This window comes from Echinops telfairi, unplaced genomic scaffold (assembly GCF_000313985.2).
Source record: "Echinops telfairi isolate 266 unplaced genomic scaffold, ASM31398v2 ScPeMD7_2;HRSCAF=8, whole genome shotgun sequence".
NCBI lineage: Eukaryota > Metazoa > Chordata > Mammalia > Afrosoricida > Tenrecidae > Echinops > Echinops telfairi.
The window spans coordinates 30077375-30085507 of NW_022103898.1; positions in this window are offsets into that span (position 1 = coordinate 30077375).

Below are 8133 nucleotides of genomic sequence, written 5' to 3' on the forward strand. Positions count from 1 at the left end.
AAAAAAAAGTAGATGGGGCATGGTATTAAACAAGTGCAAATGGGAAAGAGAGAAGTCATTGCACAAGAGATCTCCAAAAATCAAGAAACAGCTGAAAAGAGACAAGGACCTGTCTCCAGGGTCCACGGAAAATGAAAGCATTCCTTTAAAGCCAGGGCCATGAATTTGGACTACTAACCTCATACTGTGAAAAAAATAAATTTCTCTTTGTTAAAATCACCCACTCGTGATCTTTCTGTTACAGTAGCCTTTGATGACTAAGACACACACACTATCTAGATATGGGTATATACTTGTAATTCCAGGACAGGGAGGATTTCAGGACTATGCGTTTCAGGACAATAAACATTTTAAAAGAAATGTTCTCCCTGCAGGAGGGGGGAAAAACCTAATTACATACATATTTATAGGAAAGGGGAGAAGAAAGCAAATCATCTGCCTTAGTAATAATAGTCCTTTGACAGTCTGCCTTTCCCCTCCATTGAAATAGACAGAGGGATGACAACATGTAGTGTGAATGTGTGAATCACCGGCCAAATAAAATCTCACAATATTCTTGGTTTTCTCAAATACAGTTTTCTGGACTGCTTTTTAGATCGTCAAACATATATATATTGAACATTATTTGAAATACTCTCACTAACTTTCTCCCATAAACTAAAAATACATTTAAGTAGAAGTAAGATTTTGAATAGACTCTTGGTTTCTTTGAATTGGGTGTTCAAAAGCACCTTTGCTCTTTTCACTTGGAATCGGCATGCCAACAGATTCTGGTTTTTAAATCCCAGACTTGGGAAACGCTAGGGAATCCAGAGATTGTTCTTTAGAGCAAAGTAAACTAAACATGAAAATACTTTCTAACTAAATGTGTCTAATATGAATTGATCTGCATGAGGCTTTGTCTTGACATTATTCATTTTTCAATCCCCAAGGTCTACCATTGTATCTAGCACATAGAAGATTATCAATAAATGTTTGTTGAATAAATGAAAACAAAGAGGTGCGGATACAAAAATCCTTTAGAATATTTGCATTATTGGACTTTTATGTAGTTTAATTATGATGTTCTTTGAGGCTTTTGGATAAGATGCTCTATAAAGACATATAATCAATAATAGTGACACACCTTATTATTTGGAATGACAACATATCTGTTGTTCCTTTAATGAGTCATATGCCACAGTACATAATGTTTCTATTTGATAATAAAATATCATATCTCCTAGACAGTATGAGAGACATGATGATTTCAGTGGCTGAGTTTAAAAATAACTTCCAAGCACCTCATTACATGAGCATGCCTTAGAATGACAACTAAGGGAAATGCTTGGTTTTTACGTTTGACATTCTTGATAGCAAGCCTAACCTATTTTTATGGCATGGGAAGCATCGCATGCCTATACTTTTACTCACAAATTAAAAAAAACACATTTTATTGTAATAAAATATAAAATGAAAGAAAGTTCCATATTTGTTTTCTTATTTGAAGATGTGGTATTTTACTTGCCTAGCCTCAATAGATAAGACATGCCTACTTTTACTAAGTAAAAAAACAACAACAAATGGAGCTAGCAAATACTATATTCAAAGAATGATAATTCTTTCCAGCAGCATGATTCAAAGAAGACCTGGTGGTGCAATGGTTGGGCATGTGGCTAAGAACTGAAAAACTGGCAGTCAGTTTGTGCCTACTCAGTGACTGTGGGGGAGCTGGTCCTCTACTCCTATAGAAATCACGGCCCTGAAAACCCTCAAGGGGCAGTTGTACCTTGTCACATGGGGTTGCTGTGAGTATAAATTAATAAAGAGGTTCCTAGTGACAACACATGATCAGGTAACGCAAAGGGTCACAAGTGCATTGTTGCAAAGGTGGGTGTTAGTCTTACTGTAGAAAAACAAATCCACAGAAACTCACATGTATAAGAGAGAGTTTTATATAAAGGGTAAGTGCACATCCAGAAAACATCCCAAACCAGTGCTGCCCAAGCTCACAAGTCCAACATTAACCTATATTTCTAACACCAATCCACAAAATCCTCCTCTGTTTCATGTAACACACGCAGTGATGCCAACTGCAGGAGGAAAGCCAAGTCAGTGAATATGTAAGCATCTCAGCACTGGCAAGGGTCTCCACATGGGTTCTCCAGCACCCAGGGCTACATCAGGGTCGATCCACGCAGCTTCCGCTCATGGATGTCTTACAGGAAGTGAGCCTTACCAGCTGAAGCAGGGAACTGGTTAAGGCAGCTATACCCTGGTCCGGCCATCAGAAAGCAAGCAACCCGAGAACTAGAAAGGTGAGGCTCACTGAGCCATTTATCTCTCTGCCCTTCAATTAACCCCCCATGTGTTTATTGGCCAGGTTGGCACAATAACCTAGCTACCTCGGTGGGTTTATTAGTTTTCTAGGGCTACTGTAATGAAATACAACAAACTGATTGGCTTATAAGAACTGAAATGTATTGTCTCACAGTCCTGGTGTCTAGAAAATCCAAATCAGGATATTTCCATATTGATTCCATCTGAGAAAATAATGGTTTCCTCCCTGTCTACTAGCTCCTGGTAGCTCTAGACATTCTCTGGCTTATAGCTAATATGTTTCATTGTGTCCTTCCTCTATTTCCCAGTCTATGTCTCTTCTCTAAGTACACCAGTCATATCAGTTTAGGATCCACCTACTTCAGTATGACCCGTGATAACATAAATGGTAACATCTTCAAAGACTCTTATTTCCAAGTAGTGTCACATTCACTGCTTCAGGGTTACATCTTCTTGGGGTCAGGTGAGGGAACACTATTGAATTCATAACAATGGGAAAAAGATAGAAACCTTGAATTGGTTAAACATCACGGTGTCCTCCACCAAATTTATCTGTTTATAATCAAGAGCAATTAAATATTGAGAAAACATCCCAGCCCAGTCCAGATCAAGTCCATAAGTCTGATATTAGCCCATATATCCTATACTAATCTATGAAGTCCTCTTCAGACTCACAAAACACATTCAATGATGCTGAATGCAGGATGATCACTGGCCAATGGGTGGATTCACAAGCTTGTGGATCCAGTGGGAATGAAAGCATCTTGGTGCTGGCAGGAGTTTCTATATGGCTCTTCCATCTCAGGGCAATAACTTAACTCTTATCAACAGAAATGTCTCTCAGGGAGTGAGCCTGTGTCCCACCTCCTGTTAGCACCTCCAAACAAGGTCATCAAGCGGCACTCTCTAGATCATGAACACTCTCTGCTTTGTCTTCCTGTTGACAACACACATGGAGCTACAATAGAGCCCTGGAGCTGGAGGAGCCATGTGGAGACCCCTGCCAGCACTGAGCTGCTTCTATTGCCACTGGATCCACAAGACTTTCCACCCACTGGCCTGTGATCTTCCTGCATTTGGCACCATTGCACGTTTTGCATGAGTCTGAAGAGGAATTTGTAGATTGGTATCTTACATATGGGCTAACATCGGACTTATGGATTTTATCTGGACTGGGCTGGGATGTTTTCTCTATATACAATTACTGTTTTATACAAAGCTTTTTCTTACATACATATGAGTGTCTATGAATTTGTTTCTCTACTCTACCCAGGCTAACACAGGGCATGACTCAAGATAAGTAGAAAGAGCTACAAAAAAATGTAATAAACTTGGAATGTGAAAAGTAAGAATTTAGGAAAATTGGAAGTGGTCAAAAATGAAATGGAAGGCATGAGATCAAGATCCTAGTCATTAGTGAGCTGAAATGGATTGGTATTGTCTATTTTGTTTCAGAAAATCATATGAGTTAATACACCGGAAATAGCAAAATCAAGAAGAATGGTGTGAGATTCATTGTCAGAATGGATCTTGTTAAATCCATCATGAAGTACAATGCTATCTGTGATCAGATTATATCTATCAGCCTTCAAGGAAATACAATCAGTACAATTATAATTCAACTTTATGCAACAATCATAACAATTATACCAAAGAATTCAGTCAGAAATGGACCAAACATGCAATCAAGATGCATTGATAGTTATTGGGGACTGGAATGCAGAAGTTGAAAACCAAGAGGAAGGAACAGTGGTTGAAAAGTATCGACTTGGTGATAACAAAGAACCTGGAGATCACAGGTTAGAATTGTGCAAAACCAATAACTTGTTCATAGCAAATACCTTTTGTGATAACATGAACAGTGACTGTACACATGGATTTCTCCAGATGGAATACACAGAAATCCAATTAACTACGTCTATGGGAAGACACAATGGAGAAGTTGAATATCAATAGCTAAAAGTAGACCAGGACCAACAATGGAACAGACCATCAATTGCTCACATATAAGTTCAGAATAAAGCTGAAGGAAATTTGAACACATCTACAAGAGTCAAAATACAACCTTGAGTCTATACCACCTTCATTTCAAGAACATCCTGAGAACAGACTCTAGGAAAAGAAGACAGATGAGCTGTGGGAAGATGTCAACACCCTCATTCATGAAGAAAGAACGAGTTCATTAAAAAGACAGGAAAGAAAAGACTAAAGTGGATGTCAAAAGAGACTCTGACACTCACCCTTAATCACAGAGTAGCTAAAGGAAATGGGAGAAAGGATGAAGCAAGGACCTGAATAGAACATTTCAAAGAGCAGCTCGAGAAGACAAAGGCAAATATTATAACAATATGTGCAAAAAACCAGAACTCAATAACCAAAGGGGGAGAATATCCTCAACATATCTGAAACTGAAAGAATTAAAGAAAAATGTAAAGCCTCGTGCTGAAATTTTCAAAGATTCTATAAGCAAAATATTGAGTGATGCAGGAAACATCAAGAGGAGATGAAAAGAACACACAGTCATTGTACCAAAAAGAACTGGCTGACATTCCACCACGTCAGGAGGTAGCATAAGAGCAAGGACCAATAGTGCGGAATGAAGTTCAAACTGCACTGAATGCATTAGCCTAAAACAAGCCTGCAGAAATTGCTGGGATACCCACTAAAATGTTTCAAAAAGCCAAAGAAACACTGGAAGCATTCACTCATCTAAGCCAGTAAATGTGAAAGAGGCTACCTGGCCAACTGACTGGAAGGGACCCATATTTGTCCCCATTCCGAATTAAGGTGATTCAACAAAATGACTATAGAACTATAGAACAGTGATAACTAGAGAGCGATATCACTGATATCACACACATGTAAAATTTTGCTTAAGATCATCCAACACTTTTCACAAGCCCCCAATAAAATGATTTAATTATTAAAAAAAAAAATCATTCAACACTGGTTACAACAGTGCACTGACAGGGAGCTGCCACAGGTCCAAGCTGGATTCAGAAGAGGATGTGGAACAAGGCATATCATTCTTGATAGTTCTTGGTGCAAAGTAGAGATCACCAGAAAGATGTTTATTTGTGTTTTATTGACTATTCAAAGGCACTTGACTGTATGGCCCTAATAATAAAGTGTGGGTTACTCCGAGAAGAATGGGAATTCTGGAACATTTCATTGTGCTCATTCAGAACTTGCCCCTGGATCAAAAGGCAGTTGTGAAAACATACAAGGGAATACTTCATGTTTGAATATCAGGAAAGGTTTGCATCAGGGTTGTATTCTATCACCATACTTGTTCAATCTGTATGCTGAGCATATCATCAGAGAAGTTGGCTTATATGAAAAAGAATGCGGCATAAAGATGAGAGGAAGGTTTATTTAAAAATTGTGACATGTACATGGTACAACCTTGCTTGCTGAACATGAGGAGGAGTTGAAGCATTTGCTGATGATCAAGAATTGTAGCCTTCAGTATGGATGACAATGTAAAGAAGACCTAATCTTCACAACTCTGCCAATAGGTGACATCATGACAAATGGAGAAAAGATTGACGTTATCAAGGATTTTTGTCTTGCTTGGATCTACGTTCAATGCTCATGGAAGCAGCAGTCACGAGATCAAAAGATGCATTGCATTAGGTAAATCTGCTGCACCCGATCCCTTTAGGGTATGGAAAAACAAAGAGGACTTTGTTTAATTTGAGAACTAAGGTACACCTGACCCAAGCCATGTATTCCCATGGCACCATATGCATGTTGCACTTGTACAGTGAATAAGGAAAACCGAAGAAGAATGGATGCATTTGAAGTGTGGTGCCGGAGAAGAACACTGAAGGTGCCGTGGACTGCTAAAAGGACAAACTGACTTGTGTTGGAAGAAGAATGGCCAGAGGGCTCTTCAGAGACAAGGATGGCAAGACTTCCTATTACATAGTTTGGGCAGAGTGTCAGGAGTGACCAGTCCCTGGGGAAGGACATCATGGAAGAGCAGGGAAAAAGAGCAAGGTCCTTTAGTTGACACAATGGCTGTATCAGGCAGAAGAACCATCGTGAGGTTCAGGCAGGACCAGGCAGTGCTTCACATGCTATTGTGCACAGGGCCGCTATGGGTTGGAGCCAACTTGATGGCACCTAGCAACAACCAAAACATGCTTACTTTGTCTCTTATAATCCTAGTAGAAAAACTATGCAATGAATATTATTGCCTTTTGGTAGATAAGGACATACAAAGTTAGGGAAGTCTAACAAACCTGTCCTTTTTCACACACCTGGGAAGCAGTAGAACAAACATTTGATTCCAAAGATAGCTCTGCCTGTCCACTGCATATCCCATCAGCCCCAGACATCATTTTTCTTCATATAAGTCGGATTCTCTATGTGCTCAGCATACAGAGTGAACCAGTATGGTGAGAAGATGCACTGACACACCCCTTTCCTGATTTTAAAGATGCTGTTTTCCCCTCTTCTGTTCGCACAACTGCCTCCTGATTCATGCACAAGTTCCACATGAGCACAATGAAAAGTTCTGGACATTTGAGCATTCTGCTCAAGGCTATGCATAGATGGTTGTTAGCCACACAGTTGAGTGCCTTGACATAGTCAATAAAACACAAGTGCATTCTCTTCCTCTAGCTAAGGTCCATCTAGCATCAGCAATGATATCATTTGTTCTACACTCTGGTCTGAATCTAGTCTGAACCTCTGGCAGCTTCCTGTCAATTTACTGCTGCAACTGTTATTAGGTGATCTTCAACAACATTTTACTTGTAGATTATAGCAATGATCTTGTGCTATAATTTGGGCATTCTGATGCGTTACTTTTCTTTGGGATGGGTAGAGATATGGGTTTTTTTTTCTTTTCAGTCAATTGACCAAGTAGCTCTCTTCCAAATTTCATGACATAGATGAGTAAGTGTTTCCAGTGCTTCTCATATTTCAGCTCTCTGAAATATTTCACTTGGTATTCCTTTAATTCTTGGAGCCATCCTGGTTTGGGGCTATTGCTTTCAGTATAACTTGAACATCCTCCTTCATTCTCATTGGTTCTTTCTCAAATGCTACTGCCGGAAATTGTTGAGTGTTGACTGGTTATTTTTGGCACAGTTACTTTTTGTACTTTTTCCATCTTCTTTTGATGCTTCCTTCATCAGTCAATATTTTGCCAGTAGAATCTTTCAATATTGCAACACACGGCTTGAATTTTTTCTAGGGTTCTTTCACTTTCAGACGTGCTGAGCATGTTCTTCCCTTTGGTTTCCTAACTCTAGGTCTTTGCACATTTCATTATAATAGTTTACTTTAACTTCTCAAACTGCCCTTTGAAATTTTCTATTCAACTTTTTGACTTAATCATGGTTTTCGTTTGCCATTGATACTTTACAATTAAGAGCGTGTTTCAGAGTGGACTCTGACATCCACTTTGATCTTTTCTTTCTTTCCTGACCTTTTGCCCTCTTCATGAATGATGTTCTTGATATCCTCCCACAGCTCATCAGGCTTTCTACCATTTGTTAAATGCATCAAATCTGTTCTTGAGACGCTCTTGCAATTTAGGTGGGATAAGCTCAAGGTGCTGGTGAAGAATGTTGAAAGAACCATGGACTGCTAAAAGGTTAAACAAATCTGTCTTGGAAGAAGTATTGGGAGACTTCTTACAGACTTTGGACATGTTGTCAGGAAAGACCAGTCAATGAGAAAGGACATCATGCTTGGTAAACTATAGAAGTAATGAAAAGTAGAAAGGCCTTCAAAGAGAGAGAATGACCTAATGGCTGCCACAATGGGCTTAAGCATGGGAAAAATTCTGAGGACATCCGG